Source organism: Sus scrofa, chromosome 7 (assembly GCF_054392235.1).
Source record: "Sus scrofa isolate SSC_HxYL_T2T_F1_AM1 chromosome 7, Sscrofa_HxYL_maternal_Yorkshire_Landrace_v2.0, whole genome shotgun sequence".
NCBI classification, from domain to species: domain Eukaryota; kingdom Metazoa; phylum Chordata; class Mammalia; order Artiodactyla; family Suidae; genus Sus; species Sus scrofa.
In genome coordinates this window covers 49,349,647-49,376,496 of record NC_139389.1, presented here as the reverse complement: position 1 = coordinate 49,376,496, position 26,850 = coordinate 49,349,647, and the positions used below count along the sequence as shown (strand labels likewise).

General features: G+C 47.7%; 1 protein-coding gene and 1 long non-coding RNA gene across 4 annotated transcripts in view; one reads left to right on the top strand and one right to left on the bottom strand.

Moving 5' to 3' along the window:
• Positions 1–26,850, top strand: part of CLIC5 (chloride intracellular channel 5) — a 125,013-nt gene that overhangs the window by 7,352 nt on the left and 90,811 nt on the right.
• On the bottom strand, positions 9,892–11,250 carry LOC146401563 (uncharacterized). The gene is made up of 2 exons (XR_014810236.1): positions 10,792–11,250; positions 9,892–10,349 (listed from the first exon to the last, which is right to left on the bottom strand). It is a non-coding gene; the product is annotated as an uncharacterized LOC146401563 (long non-coding RNA).

Here is a 26,850-nt window from a genome sequence, read left to right as displayed (position 1 = left end):
AAATAGATAATCTGCTGTCAGAACTAACATGCATTCTTTCTGGTTAAAAGAAATAGCGCTATTAACCTCTAGAAAGAAGTCCCCTCCAGCTGTTTTTTTTTTTTTAAAGTGAGAATTGCAGTGATTTAAAATTTTTATTTACTTATTTATCTATTTATGTATTTATTTATTTATTTTTCTTTTTAATCCATGGGATATGGAGGTTCCCAGGCTAGGAGTCGAATCAGAGCTACAGCTGCTGGCCTACACCACAGCCACAGCAACGCAGGATCTGAGCTGCGTCTATGACCTCCACCACAGCTCTTGGCAATGCCAGATTCTTAACCCACTGAGCGAGGCCAGGGATCGAACCCACAACCTCATGGTTCCTAGTCAGATTCGTTTCCGCCACCCCGCGATGGGAACTTCCCCTCTAGCTCTTTTAGCACAAGAAGGTTCTTTGAGTTCTACTCCTTGCAGCGCTCATCATAAGCGATGGCTAGACCAGTGGTGCTCAGCTTCCGGGGCATGAAAAAGTCACTGCAAAGCGTCTTCATATGGACTTGCCCAGCCCTGTCCCCAGAGATGCAGATTCAGGAGGTCGGGGTGAATCCCAGGCGTCTACCTCTGGGGAATCTTGGGCTTCATCAAAGCCTGAGAACCACTGGCCCAGACAATGGGTCCATGGGGTTGAACCTGCTGGGTGGAGGATCCAAAGGGCAAGATAAAGTCAAGTCCCTACTGGAAGCATACATTTCTTAGGATGGAGGAGGCTGATAGGCCTATTAGCACGAATCACCCCAGATTGACCCTCACTAAAACAGAAAGGGGAGGAAAGGAATGCTTTTGACCTTTCTTTGAAAGTTGCTTTTCTTCTTTTGTAACTTTTTTTTTAAAATGACATACGAGTGACAAGGAATTTTAAAAGTTAGACACGAAGGAAATATTAGGAAGATAAAGAATGTAGGGAGTTAGGAGATGGAACACAATCCATCCATGAGTCAACCAACTAACAAACATGTTCACAGCGCCACCAACTTTGTGCCAGGCTCTGTGAAAGTTGAAAGTGGGGAGGGAAGATCCCCGAGATGGGGTCCCAGCAGCCTGTGGGCTTGCAGCTGAGGATAAAAATGCCAACATCATGCTACATGAGTGGTAGGAAATGAACTGAGGGGCACTGATGAAGGGACCCATGTGACTTCAATGAGGTCTGGTCTGGGGACAAATAGGGCCTCAGCTGGGCTTTGAAGAATGAGTAGGATTCACTGGCTAGGAGTGGGCACCGGTGTCAGGTCCAGCTACCATCTGGGGGTGAGGAAGTTCAGGGCCCGGTAGATCTATAAGGTTGGCCGAAGAGAGTGGTATATGGAGGGTCACAGGTGGAAATAAGATAGATAGGAAAACAGCAGTGGGAAGGGGTTTTGATGTTAGGTAAGTGGTTTTCGCCCCCCTGTGAAGTCATGGGGAGTGATCAGAGGCATCTCCCCAGGGTAGGAGCTCGATTTGGTCCCTGCTTTGTTAGAACAGTTCATACACTGTGGTGCACAATATGGTGAAAAGAGAAATGACCTCAAAGTAAGAAACCTGGATTCCAGGTCTGCCTCTGGTACGTCTCGGTGGTGTGACCGTCTTTAAGGCCGAGCTTCCTCTTCTGTATGATGGGATCAACAATCATAAAATCATAGAATTTCTGATTGGGAAAAACCTCTTAGAAGTCGTCTGGTCTGACTCCCTCTTAGCAGAGAAATGCACCCTCTAACAGTTTGGGTGGCAGGCTCTATGGTTTTGAAGGAAGAGAAGTGAGATGATGTGTGAGCTGCTGCTGTTTTGGCCTTTGCTCTAATACCTGTGTCTGTGGTGCTTGTGACTAAGGAGAGCCTTAGGCAGAGGCTGGGAGAAGCCTTCCCCAGTGCTCCTGTTGAGAGGCAAGCATGAGTCAAAGCTTGGGCGAGAAGGAGCAGCGTGCTGTGGGGGAGCAATGAGGATACGAAATGAGCATGGGCCTTGGAAGAGCCCGTGAAACCACAGGAGGGAGGCCCAGCCTTCAGATTCATGGTCAGGTCACCTCTGGAAGGACTGGTTCTAGGTCTGGGATGGTGATGCCAGAGATGGGTTTGACTATTATTGTCTACGGGGTAAATGGATTGAGTGCAGATAAACAGTGAGCTTGAGCTTTCTGGCTCCTTTTAACCTGGAAACCCTAGGGATCTATGGTAGAAACAGAGCCAGGGGGAAGGGAGTTGTGGGTAAGGAGAATACTCTTCGGGTTTCAGAACTGTTCTGTTTGAAATGACGGCAGGCCAGTCAAGGACAGATGGCCATTGGAGTGCTGGAATAAACCAGAGCTAAGAATGAGGTCAAGGGGGTTAGGGGGTTTGGATTTGAACTCGGGCTCCCTTGCTGCCCTGGAAGGAATGGGTTCCCTGGAGGAGGGAGCAGGGAGAAGGGCTAAAGAGAGAAGGGCCGTGCTTTAGGAAATGCCCATTTGAGAGAGAGGAAAGGGGGACAAGAGGATTTTGCAAAGGTGATGAAGGAGCAGAGAGGTGGGAAACAGATGGGCCATCCTAGATGAAGGAAACTGCACAGACCACGGCTCCGGGAAGGGCGGGAAAGGTCAGGAAGTGTCTGAAAGAGCTGTGGCAAAGCCTGTGAAGGGATGTGGGGAAGGCGGCAGACAGAAATGCACGTTTGGGTTGGATCATGAGGTGAACTGAGCCATTGGCTTTTATTTAAAATGCCGAAGGGGGAGTTACTGTCATGGCGCAGTGGTTAACGAATCCGACTAGGAACCATGAGGTTGCGGGTTCGATCCCTGGCCTTGCTCAGTGGGTTAAGGATCCAGCGTTGCTGTGAGCTGTGGTGTAGGTCGCAGACTTGGCTCGGATCCTGCGTTGCTGTGGCTCTGGCGTAGGCTGGTGTCTATGGCTCTGATTGGACCCTTAGCCTGGGAATCTCCGTATGCAGCGGGAATGGCCCAAGAAATGGCAAAAAGACTAAAATAAAATAAAATAAAATAAAATAAATAAAAAATAAAATGCCGAAGGGAGTTCCTGTTGTGGCTCAGTGGTTAAGGAATCCGAATAGGAACCATGAGGTTGCGGGTTCGATCCCTGGCTTTGCTCCATGGGTTAAGGAGCTGGCATGGCCGTGAGCTGTGGTGTAGGTCGCAGACGTGGCTCGGATCTGGGGTTGCTGTGGCTATGGTATAGACCGGCAACTACAGCTCTGATTAGACCCTTAGCCTGAGAACCTCCATGTGCCATGCGTGTAGCCCTAGAAAAGACACAAAGACAAAAAAATAAAAAATAAAAAAGTAAAATGCTGAAGATGGTAGGTGTTACCTCCTGCTTGTGGGGCAGTTGGGTTTTAAAAGAGAGGGAAGCGCTTCCTTATCTGAAGGTGGGGTGCCGACCCTGTGGCATGAGGATGGGGGTTGGGAAGTGGGAGTTCTTCACAGTGTGTCTCGGGTCACCCCCAGGTTGTGGTCTGTAGAAGTGTGGTGCTGCTTACTCTCCGCCCCCCAGCACCTTCTGTGAGGTTTGCTACGTCTTAAGCTCAAGGTGCTGTTTCCCACTTCTGTTTATCGCCGTCATTCTGCAGTGAGGAGGCAGGGAGGGGGCGTCCAGTGGGAACCTGTTATCCAGAATGAAGAGAAAGTGAAAACCGTGTCCCAGGATCTAACTCTTCAAAACTCAGTTGGGGAGGTTGGCATGGCACCAGATAGACTTCTTGACCCGGCCCAGGGTCCTCTTCTCTCACTGGCCTCCTGTTTCCCAAAGCTGACCCTGAGCAGAGCCCCAGCAAACACAGTGGCAGCGGGGGGGTGGGGGGAGTGGGTTGGGGGGACGGGGCACGTTCCCTGCCTTTTATTTATTTTCACATTTGGATTCTGTGGCATGTTATAGTCATATCATATAATCTAGCATCCACTGTGTCTTTGGTGTTTTTTTTTGTTTTTTGTTTTTTTTTTTTGTTTTGCTTTGGAAACCAAAGGAGCTGTATGTCTGTGGTCATTTATCACAAATGCCTCAGATTTTTCAGTGAGGATAAGGAGTTCTGGGCAGGGCTTGACCACAGGACTTTTGGGAGAGACCGATGTGTCATGGGGAAGGTTACGTGACCTCTCCTGGGAGAGGAGTACTCAGAGATATGATCTGTCTGGCAGGATTATTATAAACGTTGAATAAAAGAAGAAACATGGGAGTTCCCATCGTGGCTCAGTGGTAACAAGCCCGACTAGTGTCCACAAGGACTCGGGTTCAATCCCTGGCCTTGCTCAGTGGGTTAAGGATCCAGTGTGGTGTAGGTCGCAGAGGCGGCTCAGATCCCACATTGCTGTGGCTGTGGTGGAGGCTGGCAGCTGCAGCTCCAATTTGACCCCTAGCCTGGGAAATTCCATATGCCCCAGGTGTGGTCCTAAAAAGCAAAAAAAAAAAAAGAAAAAGAAAGGAACATAAACTCCTTGGTTTAGGTGTAAGGCATTGTATTAGTCTGTGTGTGCCCATCACCTGTCTACACCACACTCAGGGCAGGGTTTGGTGAATAATCTCCTCTCCTCCAGCTCCTTCTGCTGTGTGGGCCTGTCACTGCCTAGGGCTGCCAGCTTCTCTGCTGGGCTCTGCAGGGGACCAGCCCTGGGGAAAGCCCAGAGGTGGAAGCTCACAAGGAAAGTTTGCATGGTCCCCACCTAGAAGTGACTAGGTCACTTCTACCCGCTCTCCGTAGTCCAGAACCCAAGTTTCATTCAGCTGTGTTTTTAGGAAAAGTGAAAGCAGGTTTGATGAACAACAAACCAGTCTCTATTGTAGAAATGATTTATTTCCTTGTTTCCTACCACTCCGTCCTCTGGTCACCCCCTGAGACAGCATCCTGCCGGCAGCCTCTCGCTTCTGTCCGCGCCGTACTGCTGCCATTAGCTTTATCTTCCTGGAGTACTCTCTTGTCAACCCATCCCTCCACCTGCTAAATCAAGTTCAACTTCTTCCACCTGATATTGAAGGTACTCTAACCAGGCTGCTTTCCTTTCCCCAGCCTGATGTTCCAGACTCCCTTAAAAATGGTTCCTTAGATGTCCGAACAGTTTCGAAAGCATCTTTGAGTCTCTTATCTCATTTTATCCTCACACGGTCCCTTAGAGGAAGGAAGAGGTGTGTTTTTTGTTTTTTTTTTAAATTTTTGGTCTCTTTTTAGGGCCACACCCGTGGCATATGGAATTTCCCAGGCTAGGGGTTGAATTGGAGCTGTAGCCACCGGCCTGCACCACAGTCACAGCAACTCCAGGTCTGAGCCATGTCCGTGACCTACACCACAGCTCATGGCAATGCCGGATCCTTAACCCACTGAGCGAGGCCGGAGATCAAACCTGCCTCCTCATGGATGCTTGTCAGATGCATTTCCGCTGAGCCGCAACGGGAACTTTGAAATTTTTAATCTTCATCCCAGACAAGGTGACTCTGTGCTCTGTACAGGCTGAGGGAGAAATCAGGTCAGAAGTCCTGACCCCAGATCTGACCCTGGACCCCAGAGAACAGGACTTCCCAGACTTGCACGACCATACAACCCACCTGGAACACATTCCAAATTTCAGTGCACACGTATGAATCCGAGTCTTCAGGGGACAGGATCCCAGGCATCTGCAGTTAACTGGTGCCCCAGGGATTCCAGTGCATAGTCCATTATGGGAACACAGCCCATAATCTCACCAGGGCCCACGTGGATGCCCTGGACCCTGAGTCATGGGTCTAAGGGTGGGATGTGCACGGGAGAGAATTCTGAGGGGCAGCCAGTCTTCCGGCTGCTCCCAGGTCACCCCCATGTCCACAGTATTCCAGTCATCCTAAATATTGACCTCTGACTTTACAATCTGCCCCATGGCCTGCAGACTTGTAAAAACCGACGTGGGCTTGTTTTGTTGAGCAAGTTCTTATCCCCATCCCTAAATAGAATACACTTCAAGTGGAAAATGCTGGGAATTGATTGGAGGGATGTCAGAGGGAAAGGGTGGGGCAGACAGAGGGGAATTGACTTGACTCATGACGTGGAAAAGTCAGTCCTGGACTTCCCGTCGTGCCGCAGTGGAAACGAAGCTGACTAGGAACCATGAGGTTACAGGTTTGATCCCTGGCCTCACTCAGTGGGTTAAGGATCCTGTCTTGCCATGAGCTGTCGTGTAGGTTGCAGATGCGGCTCGGATCCCTCGTTGCTGTGGCTCTGGTGGAGGCCAGTGGCTACAGCTCCGATTAGACCCCTAGCCTGGGAACCTCCATACGCCGCAGGTGCAGCCTTGAGAAGATAAAAGCCAAAAAAAAAAAAAAAAAAAAAAAAAGAGGAAGTCAGTCCTCATTTCCCGATGCTCTTTGATCCCATGAGTGTCTCTGCACTTTCAGAAAACTGAAGAGTGGTAGCCACAGCTGGGCGCTTCTCTGAATGCCTTGCTAATTTAACTCCTCGAATTCTGTGGGTGGGTGCTGTTATTCCTCCCAAGTTGCGGATGAGGAAACTGACGCTCAGAGACACTGAGGCCCCTGTCCAAGGCCACAGAACTAGGACACGGAAGAACCAGGCTTTGGACCCCATCCCCAGGCAATGGGATCTGTACTCTGCTGCCTTGTTTCTGCCCTGTACCCAGACCCTCCCAGCTGCGTGAAGAGAAAGTGCTGATGCTGAGTCAAGGGACTTAAAAAAAAAAAAAAAAAAAAAAAGCTAGCTAGAACAGTACGCTTATCTCTTTGCCTTTCCTTAATTCTCCATAGGTCACAATGAAGAGTCCAAGGTCAAGTCAGATCTCTACCCTTAGGCAAATTGGACAATGATCCAGCAGGGACATCAGAGCCACCTAGCGACTCACCTGCTCTCAAATCTTCTTCCTAGTTTTCTACCACTGTCAACCAGTTCCCATCCTTTGGTAGACCTCTTTGCTTTAAAGCCTGTCCCTGGAGATCCTTTTTAAAGTATGTTACCCCACTTTTGATCTTTCTCTGAACCTCACTTCCTGTTCCACCCAATGAGGACCTCAGTTTAATTCTCTTCAGTCCTTCAAGACCTGGCCCCATTCCTGGCTTCTCAAGAAACCTGGACTCTAAGGTCTACTTCATTGTCTATCTTCTTCAAGTCCCTATAACTATGCGAGTCTGTACAACATACTCTTACACCAAATTATACATTGTATTGTTCCCAGCCAGTACATGTATATTAGTCTTGTCTTCTTCATGAGAATGTAAGCTCCTTGAGGGCAGGGAACATGTCTTAAATTGTTGCATCCACCACAGTGCTTAGCACAGTGCTTGGCACATGGGTGCTGAATAAATACTTTGTTTATTGATCAGCAATAAATAAATAAAATAAAATATGTGTTACCCTGGATGGGCTACCCCTGGACACTATAGCTCCCGCTGCCACGTCAGCTAGGATTGCTTTATCAGGTCAGGAGGCAAGAGGAAGAGGACCAGAAGGAGGGGCAGAAGGAGACGAGCAGAACAGTGCTGCTGGGCAGCGTGTGTACTGTGCTTACTGCCTGTCAGGCAGGGAGTGGAGTAGTGCCAGCCATGCGATGGGGAGGTGGCCACCCAAGGCAGACCCTGTCCCCTTGCCAAGAGCTGGCCATTGGCCAATGTGCCTCAGGACTCTAGGGTAAGCTTTGAAACTCCTCTTTGTAAGGAGGGAGCCCTTGGCTTGAAAGATACCTGTGCTTATTCCAGCTACTCTGTCCTTGCTCCATGGCTAAGAATGAGACTCCTTAACAGAGGTATGCTGGAGTCCCATCTAAAAATACAATTTGTCAGGGTGCTCTAAAGATGAAAAATAAGGACTTCCCGTTGTGGCGCAGTGGTTAACAAATCCGACTAGGAACCATGAGGTTGTGGGTTCAATCCCTGGACTAGCTCAGTGGGTTAACGATCCGGCGTTGCTGTGAGCTGTAGTGTAGGTTGCAGACTTGGCTCGGATCAGTGTTGCTGTGGCTCTGGCGTAGGCCAGTGGCTATGGCTCCAATTAGACCCCTAGCCTGGGAACTCCATATGCTGCAGAAGCGGCCCTAGAAAAGGCAAAAAGACAAAAAAAAAAAAAAAAAAAAAAGATGAAAAATAAGACATCAAAAGAAATTTAGTAGTATTATTCCTAAAATTGATTAGATTCCATTGAGTCCTCACAAGATTCCAGCAGCTTCGGAGGAGCCCAAAGGTGCTTTTTCTAATAGCACGTGGAGGCCCAGAGAGGTGGGCTGTTACATTGCCACCCAGCAGACTGAAGTCAGTGGGGAGAATGAAACTGTTGGCTGTGGTTCACTCTTTGGGGGCCCTAGTCTTAGTGATGCTGGGCCCTTTCTGACTCATTCCAAGACATGTGTCATTGTCAAAGGTAGCAAGATTGTGGAAGTCTTCATAATAAATACAATTTTTTGAACATCTCTAAGGCACTAGACATTGTGCTAGCTGCTTAGTTTAATCCAGTATCCCTCATGCCACAATGCCGTGGGGTAGGCTCATTGTGGATGTTTTCCAGATGGGAAATCTAGGGCTTGGAAATTAAAGCTCACCTCAGAGTCCCATGGAAAGTGGTAGAACTGGGATTCAAACCCAGGTATGACTGACTACAAAACCGCATCTTGTATGTTAGTAATGAAAAATAACAAAATTAAAGTCAAATGCAGAGTTCCCATTGTGGCTCAGCAGGTTAAGAACCTGACATAGTGTCTGTGAGGATGTGCGTTTGATCCCTGGCCTGGCTCAGTGGGTTAAGGATCTGGCATTGGACCCAGGTTGCAGAGGTTGCAGATGTGGCTTGGACCCAGAGTTTCTGTGGCTGCAGCATAGGATGGCAGCTGCAGCTCTAATCCGACCCCTAGCCTGGGAACTTCCATATGTCACAGGTATGGCCATAAGAAATAAAAAAAATAGTGAAGTCAAATGCACTTCATGTGGCCCCTGTTGATTGAGGTCGACCAGATGCCCAGCCCTGGGTCTGGAAGGGAACACAATGCAAAAGATGAAAGGCAGACACAATTGGATCCTGGCAGAACTTGCAGTGTAGGGTGGAGGGGTAGGCAAGGCAGCCCCTCGACATGCAGAAAGACTGGGACCCAAGGGCAAGTACAGGCTGTGCGAGCTTGAAGCAAGGGGACCTGGTATTAGGAAGGCAGTGAGCTGTGTTTTGCAGCAGAGGCAGTGGCAGATAAGGACTTGGGGTTCAGTTCGGGGGTGGGGGTGAGGGAGTCCCAGCTCAGCTGAGGCTGAAAAGGGCGAAGAAGCTATCTACCTTTCCCCACAAGAGACCTGCTGCCAAGGAAGATTCTGGAGGAGCTGATGATGAAGGGCCCCCTGTTCTCTACGCCATCAGGACCCCAGGGGCTTCTCTTGGCCCCGAGCCTCCCCCCCGCCCCGACCCTGTCCCATTTTAGGTCACCTAAAGGGCAATTGGGGCTTATCTAGGTCTAATGCTCTTCGGAACACATGTTTCGACTTGTGTGCCAAGAACGGCATTATCAGCGCTGAGGCACCTTTCATTCCAGAGTGGGAGATAAAGGGTCCTTGGAGGGAACGCCTGGCTCGTGAATACTTTGGGGTGGAGGAGTGCCTCCCGACGGGTGGTCAGACATCAGCCGAGGAGGGCACGGGAGTGGTCATCAAATGTACCTCGTGGACAAAGGGCTTGGGACGCTGGAGGGAGGATGGTCTACAAGGAGCTGGGAAAAGAGGCCAGAGAAGGAAGACAACTGCCACTTATGCCATGTCCTGACCCCTAGGCTGGTGCTGACTTCCTTCAGTTGGGTTCAAGCAAGTAGGACAGTATCCAATGGACACAGCTGCCTTGAGGTCACAGATCAGACAGAACCTATCCTCGTGGCTGGCTGCTTCCTACAAGGGAGTGTGTGCACCATCATTTCATTATTACTTTATACACACACACACACACATATAAACACATTACAATATATGCATATACTATAATATACACATGTGCACATATTATATATAATATATAATGTAATACATGCATAATATATACATACACACATTCATAATATATGATATACACATATTCATATATTATACATAATATACATATAAATTTTAATTAATTAATTTCTTAATTATTTTATGTTCATTCTCATGGCATATGGAATTTCCCAGGCCAGGGGCTGAATCCGAACCACAGCTGCAACCTCTACTGTATTCGTGGCTATGCCAGATCCTTTCAACCCACTATGCTTGGCTGGGGATTGAACCTGCACCTCTGCAGCAACCCAAGCCACTGCAGTCGGATCCTTAACCCGCTGTGCCACAGAGGGAACTCCAGAGTTGAGGAAATTTGATGTTTGCTTCTGCTTCCTGCCACTCTGTGATTTTGGACTGGCCATTTGGGCTTCTTCATTTCTGAAATAAGAAGATTGGATGAAATGGGGTTTGAAGTCCGTTTTAGCCCCAGAGTTGGTTCTTGGATGGATTCGACTGTGTGCTGACTTTGGGAAGCCTGGTGGGAGGTTCTTAAGCAGTTCACTAAATCTACTTGGTGAGGGGTCTTGGAGCTCCCGTAACCTAGATTGAGGTCAGCAAGCTTTTGCTGTAAAGGGTCACATGGTAAATGCTTTTGGTCTTGAAGTCTATGCAGTTTCCAGCATAGCTGCCTGGCTCTGCTGCTGCAGCAAGAGAGCAGCCAAGGACAGTCCCTACAGGATGGGCTCTAAGGAAGCTTTATTTATAAAACAGGTGGCGGGCGGAGCCCTAACCTAGGTGTCCACCTGACAAGGAAATGAACTGACTCTGGGGCGGTGCCAAGGTTGGAGGGGCTGCCTTCGGTGGAGGTGGTCATACTCACCTGTCACTGTCCTTTCCACGAGGCCCTGTGTTCTGGCCACCAGGGTGGAGTGGCAAGAGGAAGCATTCTGAACTTCTTGTAGAATATTCCTATGTGAATCCAAATCAGTCGTATTCCTATTCTGCATGTGATGAAATAGTCACAGAAGCTGAGGCTCTTGGCTGTATGACCAGACCCAGGAAATGGTTTCTGCGGTTATGGACTCGAGTCCTCATGTGGGTGAACAGAACGCATCCCTCTCCTACCAGGGTGCTTTTTCTCTCTCGCTCAGCGCTTAGGGCAACTTGGGAGGTTGTTCTGTTAAATGGTCCCCTTGACATTGACCACCTGGCCTGCCTTCCGCCAAGCCGCGTGCTGCCTCTCGGGGCGGTGCCCTGACATCTGTGTGCTGGGACACGGCCACCTGGCAATGAGGAGGTGCTATGGGATCTGCCCAGGAACGTCGCCGCGTCAAAATACGACAATGACTGCAGTTCCTAAGCAATTTTGCACACCAGGCGAGACTGGGAAATGTTTCAAACAGGCAAGCCACTCTGTGAGGCCTTGTACAAGGGCTCCACGAGGTAGATTTCCCAAGAAAGGAGAATGTTGTCTTATAAGCCCACATTCCTATCAGTAAACACTTGGAGTGGTTTATACCCTTGACTCCTCCGGGCCCTTGACCAAGACACTTGGCCTCGCTGGGGAATTTTTCAACTATGAAATAGATGGAACCACATTCCTGGGGCCGCTGGATCCTGGCCTCAATTCAAACTATATAAATTCATGGAATCCACTTATGGTCTCTGGCTACTGTTGACTTGTTTTGATTAACTTTCACATTGGCCAGTTTTTATTTATATGTGTTTATGTGTGTGTCTGTCTATCTGTGCGTGTGTGTGCGTGCGCACGTGCGTGTGTATGTCTTATTTCCTCAAATTCAAGGCCTTCTTTTTCAGCAGTCTCAGATATCATGATCTGGCAGAAACGGTTCTTTCGAATGTCAACAAATTAATAATAAAGAGTACTTTTGCTCGCTCTTCATATATTTATATTTTGGAGAGTATTTTCAACTGATTTCAATATTGACACACATAGGGGACATTTGTCCTTCTTTGTTCTACCCTGCACCCCTGGAACTTGCTTCTTAGGGGCCCTGCTTCTTCAAGGCCGAGGTGGGGAATGGACTTTCTAACCCATTTCCTTAATTAGCTAGAGTGAGCCCTGTGGTTTCCTACCAAGAGCCCTTCTCAGTATTCCCTTAGAAAAAAAACGTTGTGCACCAGAATCTTCTTTTAAGTTTTATTCATCCTGTGGCTTTAATTATAACACCGCGTTTGAGTGCTTAGACTGTTCTATTAGGATATTTAACACTAAAGATGCATTTGATAACTTCAGTAAATTCTCTGGGGTGATTTTAATGGAGACCAACAAAAGTATAGATCCAGGATCCTGTGTAGTTCTTGTCATGAACACAGAGGCATCCGACTCACTGGGGGAGAGCCAAGCAGATCACACTGTGAGGTTTTTGGTTTTTTGGGGTTTTTTTTTTTTTTTTGCTTTTTTGGGGGGGCCACACCCACGGCATATGGAAGCTCCCAGGCTGGGGTCAAATTGGAGCTGCAGCTGCCAGCCTCCACCACAGCCACAGCATCACAGGATCCGAGGCTTGTCTGTGACCTACACCGCAGCTCATGACTGGATCCCTGACCCACTGAATGAGGCCAGGGATGGAACCCGCATCCTCCTGGATACTAGTTGGATTTGTTTCCGCTGCGCTACAGCAGGAACTCCCACGCTGTGAGTTTTTCCTCCTCCCTCCTCACCCCTGTAAATACCGCCAAAATAAAGCCTTTTCACTGAGTGGCAATAGATTACAATTCCCGAGAGCCTCCTCACTCCTCAGATATTATATCTGGTTTAAATTACAGCAAAACTGGGCTCTAAGACACTTGAAGGCGGAGACATGGACCTTAGCTTACACACACTCTGCAAGTCTTTGTCCTGAACTAAACATTGGATAGATACTTAAGGAGTTTTTCAGAGACCGATTGATTGATGGTTGTTCAATAAAATCTTGCCTCCGCTGGTGACGAGATCTATAAGATGATACATATGCTGATGGTTCTTTTTTGTCCAAAGTGTGTCTTGTTCACTTGCTTTAAAATAAGGTTGCGAGCATCATAACTGGCAATGGCAATGCAAAAGTTAGAATTTCAGATATTTTCTTTTTAGAAACAATTAGATGATTGTGTGGCCTATCGAAATCCCACCTCTGAGGATTTGGCAGCCAGGTCATGCTCAGTGAACTCAGAACTGTCTGCAGCTCCCGGGTTTTCTAATTGCTGGTGTCTCTTTCCTACAAGAACCATTGGACCAGGGCTGCTCTCTGGTTTGGCTGTGATTGGTGGGGAGGCCCCCCTCTTGCATGGGGTGTGTGTGTGTGTGTGTGTGTGTGTGTGTGTGTGTGTGTGTGTAGATACATGGATTCTCAGTGGGGGCGATATTGCCCTAAAGGGGATAAAATTGGTTCTTGTGGGGCGAAAGATCTTACTCTTCCTATATATAAAGCACAAATACACACAGCTACATACACAGGTAGTATATCTGTGATATTAAATTTTTGTGGGGGGTTAGTGGAGGGAAAAAATACCTATAAAGTCTCCTTAGGAGGAGTGATAATGAAAAAAAAAAAAGCTGAGAAACAGCTGATAGAGAGCAGATACACTGACACATAAATCACATGGACTTGGAGTTCCTGTTGTAGCTCAGTGGTTAATGAACCTGACTAGGATCCATGCGGACGAGGGTTTGATCCCTGGCCTTGCTCAGTGGGTTGCCATGAGCTGTAGTGTAGGTCAAAGATGCGGCTCGGATCCCACGTTGCTGTGGCTGTGGCCAGCATCTACAGCTCCTATTTGACCCCTAGCCTGGGAACCTCCATATGCCGTGGGCGAGGCCCTCAAAAGACAAAAAAAGAAAAATAAATAATAATAAATCACATGGACTTGGGCATCCACCTGCCTGCCAGGTGTACATATGGGCCTGTTCGGTATAATACATGCCGTAGCAGGTCCACCCAGAAATTTAAATTGGTGGCAGGGACAGGCCTGAATTCTCTGTTCTTTCTGGCACTTTCTGCAGCTGAGAGTCTCCCCATGAAGTATTTGCTTTCACTTTCATGTACCTCATCAAAGATCTGATTTTTCATGAACTGTCATTCTTGTGCAAACACTTCAATTGACATGGCATACCGTCTTCAAATGCAATCTGTATTTGCTGTCATTCCCTAGAAAGCTCGCTTGCTAGAAATGAGCTGGGTCAACAGATCATTCACCAGGCATCTGCCGAGCGCCCCGTCTCTGGGTGGGGTTGTAGTCTTTCTGTAGGATGTCAAGGATGGAGGATGAGGCTCCCCCGGGGGGATTCCAACTGTAGCCCGAACTGGACATCCCTAGGTTAATCCGTTTGGTCCTCAAATGACTGCACATCAGAGACTTCCAGGGAGTTTCGGAAAAATACAACCCCCTACACTCCACCCAAGAGCTCAAGCGTGGGAACAAATCTGTATTTACTGTTTTACCTTAATGCCAGACTTTCCCATGACAGCCTCTTCACCCCGCCCCTTGCACTCTTTTCTTTGCTTAAAGTGCTCTTCTTGGAAGCCTTGTGGTGCAGTAGGATCAGTGGCATCTCTGCAGTGCCAGGACATAGATGGGATCCCCAGCTGGGCACAGTGGCTTAAAGACCCCTGCATTGCTGGAGCTGTGTCATAGGTCACAACTGCGGCTCAGAAATGCTCTTCTCTGTCTCCTCTCCCCTTGACCTTCTTTTTTTTTTTTTTTTTTTTTTTTTTTTGCCTTTTCTAGGGTCGCTTCCCTGGGCATATGGAGGTTCCCAGGCTAGGGGTCGAATCGGAGCTGTAGCCACTGGCCTACGCCAGAGCCACAGCAACGCGGGATCCAAGCCATGTCTGCAACCTACCACAGCTCATGGCAATGCTGGATCCTTAGCCCACTGAGCCAGGCCAGGGATCAAACCTGAAACCTCATGGTTCCTAGTTGGATTCGTTAACCACCGAGCCACGATGGGAAACTCCTATTTTATTTTTTTATTTTTTTGCTTTTTAAGGGCCACAACCGCAGCATGTGGAAGTTCCCAGGCCAGGGATCCAATCAGAGCTACAGCTGCCGGCCTACACCACAGCCCCAGCAACGTGGGATCCGAGCCGCGTCTGCGACCTACACCACAGTTCACGGCAACGCCAGATCCCCAACCTACTGAGTAGGCCAGGGATCGAACCCGCATCCTCATGGATTCTCCTTAGGTTCCGTTTCTGCTGCACCACAATGGGAACTCCACAAACATAGTGGTTTAAATCAAAACATTTGTTATCTCAGAGTTTCTATGGGTCGGGAGTCTGTCTGCATAGCTGGGTCCCCTCTCAGCTTCTCACCTGGAGCTCGGAGTCCTTCAAGCCCTCAGGGTGGGGGCAGAAGTAGGACGGTGGCCCCCAGCCCTTTGAAATCCCTCTTGGTCCCCTGCCACATGGCCCCTGCATAAGCTGTTCACATTACAGCAGCCTGCTTCTTCAAGGCCAGCAGGAGTGTCTCTTTCCTGAGCTTCTGCCTGATGAAGTGAGGTCCACTTAGGAGACTCTTTCAATGAACTTTATAACCCAACTGATTTGGAGCCTGGATTCCATGTGCAGAATTCCTTCACCTTTGCTATAGTCTGTTGGCTGGAAACAAGTCCTAGATCCCGTCTACACTCAAGGGAGGAGCCTATACAAGAGCATAAATGCTGAGAGACGGGTCAGTGATGGTTGGTTGAGGACCAATGACATTGGTTCAGTATTTCACACACTTTGTCTTCTCCTATCATCGTGACTGTGAGGAAGGACTTGATGTGGGCCCATTTCACAGGAAAACAAACTGAGATGTAGAGATCCAGCCCCTTTCCCAAGGTCACCCAGCTCGAAGGGGCAGACCTTGGTCTTGAATTCAGGTTTGTTGGACAGCAGACCAGTCACCCCCAAACCTACATGCCACTTTCAGTACTCAGAGGTCACCCTTGCCTTGGAGACTCAGGTTTTGCTTTGACCTTCCTAGATGCACATCAGCTTTATTTATATTTCTTCCCAAGCTTAGATTAGGTCACATCTATGTCGTTGGGTTTGGCGCAAATATAATTTCTGAGTGAGAGGGACCCTTACTATGTAACGGGTTTGTTTGTTTGTTTTTGCAAATATCCTCTATAGGGTAAATATTCTCCAAATTTTCCTTAGGAGGAAACTTCCCTGCAGGCTCTGGGAGATTCTGGGATGCTTCAGTTGTTGGAATGAGATGTTACACACACTAACTTCATTCCTCCAGACCCTGCTGGGCAATTCAAATGGTTTTCTAAAACAAGAAGGAAACACACATAAAAGTCAAGGTGGAGGTTTCCTTTGGTTTGCTTTAGACAGTTATATTTTGAGCCACCTCTTTAACTTGCTGACCCATTTGCTGGAATGGAAACTAGTGACTTAAACATGAATGGAAACCGCTTTAAAAAGTAATAGCCCGACCTGCAGTGACCCAGAGGGTGAGGTTTTTACAGGCGTGCAGAGAAGATGCCTGGTTTTGCTTGGTCTTCATCATACCTCTCATCTGTAAAACAGGCTGAAGCCTATGAAGAATATTTGCCTAATGATATAATTGAATCAATCCTGTTTACATGACCCTACTTTCCAAATGAGGGAAGATTTCAAGGAGAGGCTCTGTCTTGGCCAAGGTCACACCATGCCTCCAAGGAAGAGCTGGGTCTCCTGCGCAGGCATTTGCTGCCAAGCTCCCCATCTCTGCTCCCCTCTCATGAGCAAAGATGGGTATGTCATTAAGAGAGCTTATGAGAGTTCCCATCATGGCACAGTGGAAACGAATCCGACTAGGAACCATGATGTTGTGAGTTTGATCCCTGGCCTGGCTCAGTGGGTTAAGGATCAGGTGTTGCCATGAGCTGTGGTGTAGACATGGCTCAGATCCCATATTGCTGTGGCTGTGGTATAGGCCAGCAGCTGTAGCTTTGATTGGACCCCTAGCCTGGGAATCTCCATGTGCTGTGGGTACAGCCGTAAAAAAGCAAAAAAAAAAAAGCAAAAAAAAAAAAAAAAAAAAGAAAAGAAAGAAAGAAAAGGGAGCTTACAAATATGAGATAACTCCCATCCTGGACCCACAGAAACACCCAAGAGTTGACCCCAGAGTTCAGCCATCAACATCCTGTTGGTGAAACTCCTTAAACTACTAGCTCAGGGCTGGTACTTTGCTGTTGGCTCCCATTCTGGAGGCTGATATGACTTGTCCTGGGGGGCCCTTTGGGGAATGTGGGTACCTTTAATGGGATGCCTAGCTTACTCAAGCTCATTTTTTGTGTAGTTTGATATTCGTCATTTATAAAATAGAGCCAGGGCTCTATTGTAGAGAGCAAGAAGGGCCTTTCCCCATCTTCCCATTCAGGCTAAACTGGATACCTGATTTTCCTGTTTATTGACTTTGTGAATGAGATATTGGGAAGGCATCATCCAAGATACCAGTCCAACAGTGAGTGACGGGAGGCCCAGAAAGGTGGCCAGTCTAGACAACTACTTCCACTGATCTCCATCTTAATCTGGAGGTTTTTTTCAAAGTTGCCCTGACTTTTGCCAGCACAATGATTCCTTCTTTACAGAGGTCATCTCAGGAATGAGGATATTTACAGAACAATACGGTTTCAGTAGGATGATGGAGGCTACTTGGAGGAGAAGCCGGAAGGGGGTCTCTGAGGGCTTAGTGAGGACAGGCAGGAGAAGGGACACAATTCATGACAAATGACACCTGAAAAGTATCGGTGGGGGCAGGGAGAGTGTTCCGCGTTAGAGCCAATCATATTGTGTATTCCCTTCTCCCCTTGATTTTTTTTTTTTTTTTTTTTTTTTTTTTTTAGGGCTGTGCCAGCAGCATATGGAGGTTCCTCCTTGGCTAGGGGGTCCAATCAGGGCTGTAGCCGCCTGCCTACACCACAGCCACAGCAACTCAGGATCTGAGCCGTGTCTGTGACCTACACCACAGTTCACAGCAATGCCGGATCCTTAACCCACTTAAAGAGGCCAGGGATCGAACCTGTGTCCTCATGGATACTAGTCGGGTTCGTTACCTGCTGAGCCACAATGGGAACACTGCCCCTTGACATTCTGACAGAGTGAAACAAGACTCAAATGAATGTCAAGTGCAGCCTGGGAGGTCAGACCTAGACCCCTACCCACATCAGCACCACCAGCCTGCAGAGCCATTGTACCCATGTGGGTAGGAGATCCATGCTGCCACCTGGGAGGGGGAGAGCCTCAGCCCTCACTACCGACCCTCTGTACCCACAGCCAGCACCCCATAGACAGAGACTGGCCTTTGGCTTTCTCCCCAAGTCACTGCTCGCCCCCCCCAGGAGGGACTGCAGCTGCACTGAGCCTGTCGGAGGTCAGAGTCTGCATGGTGACTGCGTTTGTCTTGCCCTGGAAAAGCTCTGCTCTCCTGTGGATACCGCTGCTGGCTGGGTGAGCACCAGAGTGTGCAAGGGAACGAACTTGAAAAGTCAGCAGCAGCCTTTGCTCTCCATACAAAAGCCCACGCTCTTTCTGTCTCTGATTGAACTTCACCTTTTAAAAGCAATTGAGTAGAACCCTACTGGGTATAAAGATAACACTCAAGAGGGGTATGAACCCTCTTGGGTTTACTGATGACAAGTGACCACAGGAATTCATGCTTTGGAGATAGAGCTGCTCCAGATGACTCCTGGTTAAATTTTTGTGTCCACTTGACTGGGCCATAGGGTGCCCAGGCATGTGGGCAAACCTCACTCTGGATGTGGCGGGTTTGGGATGAGATAACGTTTGAACTGGTGGACTGGATAAAGGAGGTAGCCTTCCCTCCTCTGGATGGTCCTTATTCCAACAACTGAAGACCTGAATGAAGGCTGAGTAGTAAGAACCTCCTCCCACCTACAGTCTTGAGCTGGGACATCACTCTTTTCCTGCTATGGGACTTACACTAAAACACAGACTCTTCTTGGGCCAGCTTTCAGAAGACTTTCTGAAGGCTCTCCTGGTCCTCAGGCCTTCAAATTTGGACTGCCTTTAGCTTGCTAACCCTGTGACTTCTCAGTTACCATAATCCTATGTGCCAATTCTTCATAATAAATCTATCTATCTATCTATCTATCTATCTCTATCCATTGATCGTATTGGTTTTGTTTCTCTGCAGAACACTAATTAATACAGATTTTGTTACCATGAGTGTGATACTGCTCTCATGAATACCTAACAAATATGGAAGCAGCTTTGGTAGAGCCATGAGTTATGGGTAGAGGCTGGAAGAGTTTTGAGGTACATGCTGGAAATGTGGACGTTGAAGGTGATTCTGGTAAAGTCTCTGATGGAAACGAGGAGCAGGTTGTTGGCAACTGGAGTTGTGGCGATCCTTGTTAGAAAGTGGCAAGTAACCCGGCCACATCTTCTTCTACAATCCCGTGGAAGAACTTTCAAATGATGAAACTGGCTATTTATTGGAAGAGATTTCTAGACAATGTACTGAAGGAGTGGCTTGGATCTGCCTTCCTGCTTTGAGCAAAATTTGAGAGGAGGGAGATGCATTGGAGAAGGAATTATTAGGCAAAAAGGAACCAGAATTTGGAGACTGGAAGAATCTCCGTCCACCTATGTTGCAAAACATGAGAAAGCTTATTCTGAGAAGAATGCTAAGGTATGTCAATACAATCAACAACCTGGAAGAAATGGTCATTTCGTAAGGAGATCATGGGTATGGCTCATGGATTTAATCAGCCATCTTAGCAGAAGGCAAGAATAGAGATGGGATTTTACCAGCAGAAACAGTGTCAACTAGGACTGAAAAGAACAGAAAAAAATAATGAGACAACATGAAGAGAGGCTATTGGACTTTGTAGCTCCTAGAGGACCAGCCCATAGAGCTAACATGCATTATTTTTCAAAAAGAAAGAATGATCCTAAAGCCAGATCAGAGATCAGCAGGGCTGTCCCCTCAGTTTTGAAGAGTGGAGCAAATGCATGACCTTGGTTTCAATAGGTCAGATACCCTCAGACCTGGCAATGGGGGTGAAATTGCCCTAGAGAGCCTTGGAGGCGCGCTTCCCAGAGCCATGGGGGCAAGACTGCGGGGCCAGTGGATTTGAAAGGCAGGACTCTTTTTACAGAGAGCAAACTGAGGCTCAAACTGCAAAGGTTTACTCTTGAGATTTAGATCTAATTGAATTTGCCTTAGTAGGTTTAGGGCTTGCTTGGGACCCATCCTCCTTTCTTCTTTCTCCCTTTTGGAATGGGACTATCCTGTGCCTGTCTCACTCTCGTATTTATGAAAGCACATAACTTGTATGGTTTTACAGATTCACGGCCAGAGAGGAATTTTGCCTTAGGTTGCATCACACCTGGAGTCTCACCCATATCTGATTTAGAAGATATTTAGATAAGACTTTGGATGTTAGACTTCAGAATTGATGCCTCAAAGAGTTAAGACTTTTGGAGCTTTTGGGGTGGAATGAATGTATTTTACATGTGAGAAGGACATGTGTTCGAGGACGCAGGGATGGAATGTGGGGGACTGAATTGTGCCCCCTTCAAATTCATCTGTTGAGTCCCTAACCCCCAATGTGACTATTTTGGAGACAGGGCTGTTAGGAGGTAATTAGGGTGAAGTGAGGTCACAAGGGTGGACCCCAAGTCCAGTAGCATTGGTGGCCTTATGAAATGAGAAGAAGAGAGATCTCCCCGCCGTATAAGGACACAGTCAGAAGGCAGCCATCTACAGGCCAGGAATAGAGCCCACATCAGGAATTGAATCAGCTGGCATCTTCACCTTGGGCTTCTCAACCTCTAGAACTTAAAGGAACAAGTTTCTGTTGTTTAAGCCACATAGTCTGATATTTTCTGGAGCAACCCAAACAGAATGAGACATTCCTTTAAAGCCTTACTATTGTGATTATCCCAAAAAAAAAACCCCAACATTCTGTAAGTCCCTCTCTGGTCAACTTTGACCATCAGTTAATAAATCACTAACCACAGCAGAGAATTCAGAGATGTAGACAGGCTGTACCTTTCTCCAATGGAGACCACAGTCCAGCCGAAGAGCGAAATGCACATACACCAACAGGTATCTAACTTCAAAGGGCAGCAGAACATGTGCTAAAAGTTGAATTCAGGAGAAACATTAACTTCAGTCTGGCAGGGGCATTATCAGGGCAGGTTTTGTAGCATGAGAAGCGATGTTAGTCAATGTCTTTAGGAAGCAAACTTTTTGCAGAGCTTCCCACATACCAGCTAGGTTAATGGGGTCAGAGGCTTGGGTGAAGTCCACTGTACCGCTCATGTTGCTATTCTCAGCATCTTCCACTGGCTGCCAGTGGAAGAGTATCAGGTATCTAGTCTCATGGCATCACTGGAGCCACACTGACTTTCAAGTGAGGCACAACTGCCACTGATACGTAGGAGCCGTTCCTGGAAAATGACTCAGGTTCATGCTGTTCTGGAATTGTGCACAAGCAGTTTGGCTCCAGGTGGTCTGTCCCTGCACAAGCCTCCTTAATGTCAGGCAAGGTCACAATGACAGCCTCTTTGTAATCTAAGCAATTAAGTGACCCTACCCATGGTTGAGCTAAGGGCCTCCATAACTGTGGGTTGTAGAGAAGATTGCATCTTTGCAAAGTTCTCTACCCAACAAATGAGCAGAGGGGGAATCTCGGCTCTAAAAATCTGAAAGGACCTCACAGCTTCCAGTATGATTCCAGTATTTCCTGGTGGCAAGGAATTCTTTTTTGGGTTTTACTTTTGTGTGTGTGTGTCTTTGTAGGGCTGCACCTGCGGCCTGTGGAAAGTTCCCTGGCTAGGGGTCTAATCGGAGCTGCAGCTGCTGGCCTGCCCCACAGCCAAAGCAATGCCAGATCCCAGCTGCATTTGCAGCCAACCCCATAGCTCATGGCAACGCCAGGTCCTTGACCCACTGAGCGGGTACTAGTCGGATTCGTTACCACTGAGCCACAACAGGAACTCCACTTTTTAAAAAAAATTTGGAATTCACTAAATCATAGGTAGAACCTCACTATATAAAAAAAGATCAAAGGGTTCTCTAACTCAGCCTCTCCCACCCGACCACAAAGGCTGGAGACACCTCCACAGAGGACTGAGACTCCAAAACCCTTAATCCGTGCCTACCCTTTCCAATTGCAGATACCTCTGCCCTGTAAGGCAGTGAAGCCCTTTTATCAAAACTGATGCTGAGCAGGATTTGTCCTTGCCTGAGGTCCTTGCTACTCATGGGCCAAGAGGGACCTGGGTTTCCTGACTCCCAGCCAGTGCTCTTCATCCTCTGGGTGGTTTTGTCCAATGGCACCAAAGGTTCTGACAAACTTGCACTTCTGTCCCACCAAAGAACCCAGTGACCCTGGGAAGACAATGGTAGTACGTCAGTCAGGGGCTCAGGGAACCCACTGCATCCCAAACTGGGCGTGTGGCAGAGAGTTTAGTAAAGGGATTATTTGCAAAAGACCTAAGCAGGGTTTAGAGGCCCCATCAGGAGATTGTGCAGAACTATTTCTGAGAAAACAACAGCAAGGACTTTTACCATCCCTAAACCTGAACCTCTACCCAAACCCAGAGAGTTGCAGGAAGAGGGTGGCCATTTGTAGAGGGAAGCGACTGACCCAGAGTAGCCCAGTGGGGGTGGAGCCTGGGCAGTAAATACCCCAACTTCATGCTCCTTACGACTCCCTGTTTTCTTCTGGTGCATCATTGATTAGGTCTGTCCTCAGCACCAGAGGGCAGGGAACTCCTTCATTCTGTCCCCACTGTGGGCCTCCCAGGCTCCAGGCTGAATGGAGAGGATAGAGAGTGGGTCTGGGGCGCGGGGACCTCCAGCAAAGCTGGTTAGGAAGTAGTCGCCTCAGGATTGCAGAAAGCCTATTGAAACACTATGTTTTTTGTTTTTTGGTTTTTTTTGTTTTTTTTAGTTTTTTAATAATGCATTTATTTTTTATTACTCAAATGAATTTATCACATCTTTCATTGCATAATGATCATAACAATCCAATTTCATAAGATTTCCATCCCGTAACCCAAGCACATCCCCCCACCCACCACTATTTTTTTAAATTTTACTATTAAACTATTGTTGATTTATAATGTGCCAACTTCTGCTGTACAGCCAAGTGACCCAGTGATATATACACACACGTTCCTTTTCTTATATTATTTTGCATCGTGGTCTATCCCATGGACACTGGATGTATAGATCCCTTGCTGAACAGTAGGACCTCATTGCGTATCTGTTCTAAGTGTAATAGTTTGCATCTACTAACCCCAAACTCCCCGTCCATCCCACTCCCTCCCTCCTCCCCCTTGGCAACCACAAGTCTGTTCTCCATGCCTGTGAATCTACTTCTGTTTTATAGGTAGGTTCATTTGTGCCATGTTTTAGACTCACATAGAAATGATATCCTATGATATTTGTCTTGCTCTTTCTTTTTTTATAATGATTTTTATTTTTTCTATTATCATTGGTTTACAGTGTTCTGTCAACTTTCTACTGTACAGCAAAGTAACCCACTCTCTCTCTCTCTGCCTCTCTCTCTCACACACACATATATTCTTTTTCTCACATTATCCTCCATCACGCTCCATCACAAGTGACTAGATAGAATTCCCAGTGCCATATAGCAGGCTCTCGTTGCTTATCCATTCCAAAGGCAATAGTTTGCCTCTATTAACCTCAGATTCCCAGTCCATCCCACTCCCTTCCTCTCCTCCTTGGCAGCCACAAGTCTATTTTCCAGGTCCATGAGTTTCTTTTCTGTGGAAAGGTTCATTTGTGCCATATATTAGATTCCACATATAAATGATATCCTATGGTATTTGTCTTTCTCTTTCTGACTGACTTCGCTTAGTATAAGAATCTCTAGTTGTATCCATGTTGCTGCAAAATGGCGTTATTTCGTTTTTTATGGCCAAGTAGTATTCCATCATATACATGCACCACATCTTAATTCATTCATCTGTTGATGGACATTCAGCTTGTGAAACACTATATTTTGAAATGAGTCTTCTTTTTACAGAAAGGTGACTGTGGGGAGACATTAACAAGGAAATTCAATGTGTATTTTCTGCTCAGTGTACTAAATGGTACAGTGACTTTCAGATTCTCTCCTGCAAATGCACATGCAAGACTGAATCCTTCTGCTTCTGCTCTAGGTAGAATGATCTGTTCCCTGCCCCTCTCTGTGGACCCCCCCTCACCATCCCTCCCTCAATGCCCAGGGACCATCACACTGAACTAAGCAGCCCGGGGCTCCCCAGGGAAGAACGCAGGAGTTCCACTGTGGCGCAGTGGGTTAAGAATCCAACTGCAGCGGCTTGGGTTGCTGTGGCAGTGCCTGACGATTTGACCCCTGGCCTAGCACAGTGGGTTAAAGGATCTGCCTTTGCCCAGGCTGCGGCTCAGATTCAATCTCTGGCCTGGGAATGTTCATGTGTTGCAGGTGCGGCCATAAAAAAATATAAAGAAGGAAAGAAGTAAATAAATAAATAAAATATAAATAACCATTCATGCATTCTTTCATTTTAATTTATGCATACATGCCTTCATTCACCAAATGTTTCCTCAGCACCTAATAGGGGCTATGCCCTGTGTTAGGGGGCTAAACTAGAGTGCCTTTTCCAGACAGCATTTTAACACCCTCCCCCATCTAAATTAGCCCCCTACTTACCTCTTTATTTCACTTTATGTATATTTTAGAGTAACTATAAATGGAGTAAAACTTTTTATATTATTTTTGTATCTTTTTTTTTTTGCCTTTTAGGGCCACTCCTGCAGCACATGGAGGTTCCCAGGCTAGGGGTCTAATTGGAGCTGCAGCTGCTGGCCTACGCCACAGCCACAACAACGCCAGATCTGAGCCGTGTCTGTGACCTACATCTACTTTGATGGACCTGGTGCCTCTTGGTACCAGCTGGTCCATACCTGACTCTTCCATATGGTTCTTCGCCCCGTTTCCTCCTTGTGCAGTGGTAGCTCCCTGTGCAGAGCTGAGCATGGGCCCCACTGGGCTGTGGGGAACGCCGCCTGCACCACCCCCCTCCGTGGGCTGTGATTAAAGCTACCCACATGGCACTAAGGGCTGTGCCAACCCCATCCTGTCTTGACTTCATGTACCCAATGCAGGCCCCACTCGGGGGTGTAGCAGGGGCGTTACTCTTTCAGTGACCCTTTGGTGGCTCGGTGCATGACTGCACACACCCCTTCCCAGACGGCATGGCTTTTTACGGCTTCCTGGTGAGAATGCCAGTAAAGCCCTACCCAGCGATTGTCCACGCTCCTCCCTTCCTGCGATGCTGCAGAAACTCCACGGCAGGTGGGGTCAGGCTGTGAGGGCGTCCCTGGGTAGAGGCCTGAGGATTTAACAGGTTTAGCAAGAATTATGAGCTCTCAGTGAATATACACCCCAAGGTTGCTCAGCTCCTCCCCAGACTGATTGGTAGTCTGTGTTTCCCCACGTTCCAGAACATGTAGGCTTTTCCCCAGACAGCCCATAAAATGAAGTAACTGACCTCATCCATTCACCTTATCCTCGAAGTATTTCTCAGCTTTCACCAAGGCTCATTCCATCTCTGGATTTATCATTATTCTTTCCTGTTCTTCCCAACTTCAATGGCTTGTCACTGAGACTGACTCCCAGACAAGAGAGCAAAGTGTCAGTCTGCACTGAAAGCTCACTGTTGATTTTTTCAATGTTCCTTGTTAGAACCTCTCACCAGAGTTCCCATTATGGCTCAGAGGGTTGAGAACCTGACTACTATCCATGAGGACATGGGTTCGATCCCTGGACTCCGTGGGTTAAGGATCCAGCATTGCCGTGAGCTGTGGTGTAGGTCACAGATGTGGCTTGGATCTGGCGTAGCTGTGGCTGTGGTGTAGGCTGGCAGCTGCAGCTTCAATTTGACTCCTGGCCTGGAAATTTCCATATGCCACAGGTGCAGTCGTTAAACGAAAAAAGCTGTCATCTGTACAGCCAGGAAGTTGAGACCGAGTGGCCCCAAGTCTGTATTTCCCCATGTGAGGTCTCTCGTGAGCTTATATGGATCTAATGTCATAGAGGCATCCACTGGAGGACCTGGAAAAGCCTTAGAGATGAACCAGTCCAGCTCCTATAGAAACTGAGGCCCAGGTGGGGGCAGGCAGGCTTCCTCCCCACAAGTCACCCAAAGGGACAGGATGAATCTGGGTGGGGAGCAAGAGTCCCCACTGCTTGAGGTCTGGCGTGCCTCCACTGTTCCCAACTACTGGTTCTGCAGCCACCCCAGCTCACAACAAAACTTTCCCCAAAGCCAGGCTCCCACACACTTCCTCTTTCTCCCATCAGCTGCCGTTTCCCAGGCTCCTGGATCAAAGCCTCAGAGTCCTTCTTGACCACTCTCTGCATTCCGTCAGGCGGCCAGGCTTCCCGCAGTGGTCCCCTGGGCTGACACCCGGCAAAGCTGAACAGCCATCGGGAGGTGCAGAGTTTTCCCCCCACCTAGACCTGACCCTCCCCACCCCCACCCACAGCATCCAGGGTCAGAGGAGCCCTCCCTGTATCCATCTGTGTATCACCTGCATACCAGAGGGGGGATGTGGTACCTCATGTGGTCTCTGACAGACAAAAGCCTTGACTCAGATTTGCCCACTGCTTCAGCATCTCGCTGGGTGAAAACAAAGCCTTTGAGAAACAGTATTCCTTTTGCAGGGGCTTAGAAGCCTCATTATTTAATTTGTTAAATTAAGTGGTTCAGTAGGGGGCTTGTGGGGATTTTTTGAGTTCTTTTTAAAAGTCCATATTGTTTAGATATTTGAGTTTTTTCATAGTCCCTTTTGAGTTTTTTTTTTTTTTTAAGTCCAAAGTGTTTAGAAATTTCAGACATTATATAGGACAAGAAGGTTCTACTTTGTCTAATAAGTAAAAGCTGATTGTAGGAAATTGTAATAAAATAGAAAATGAAAATAAAACTCAGAC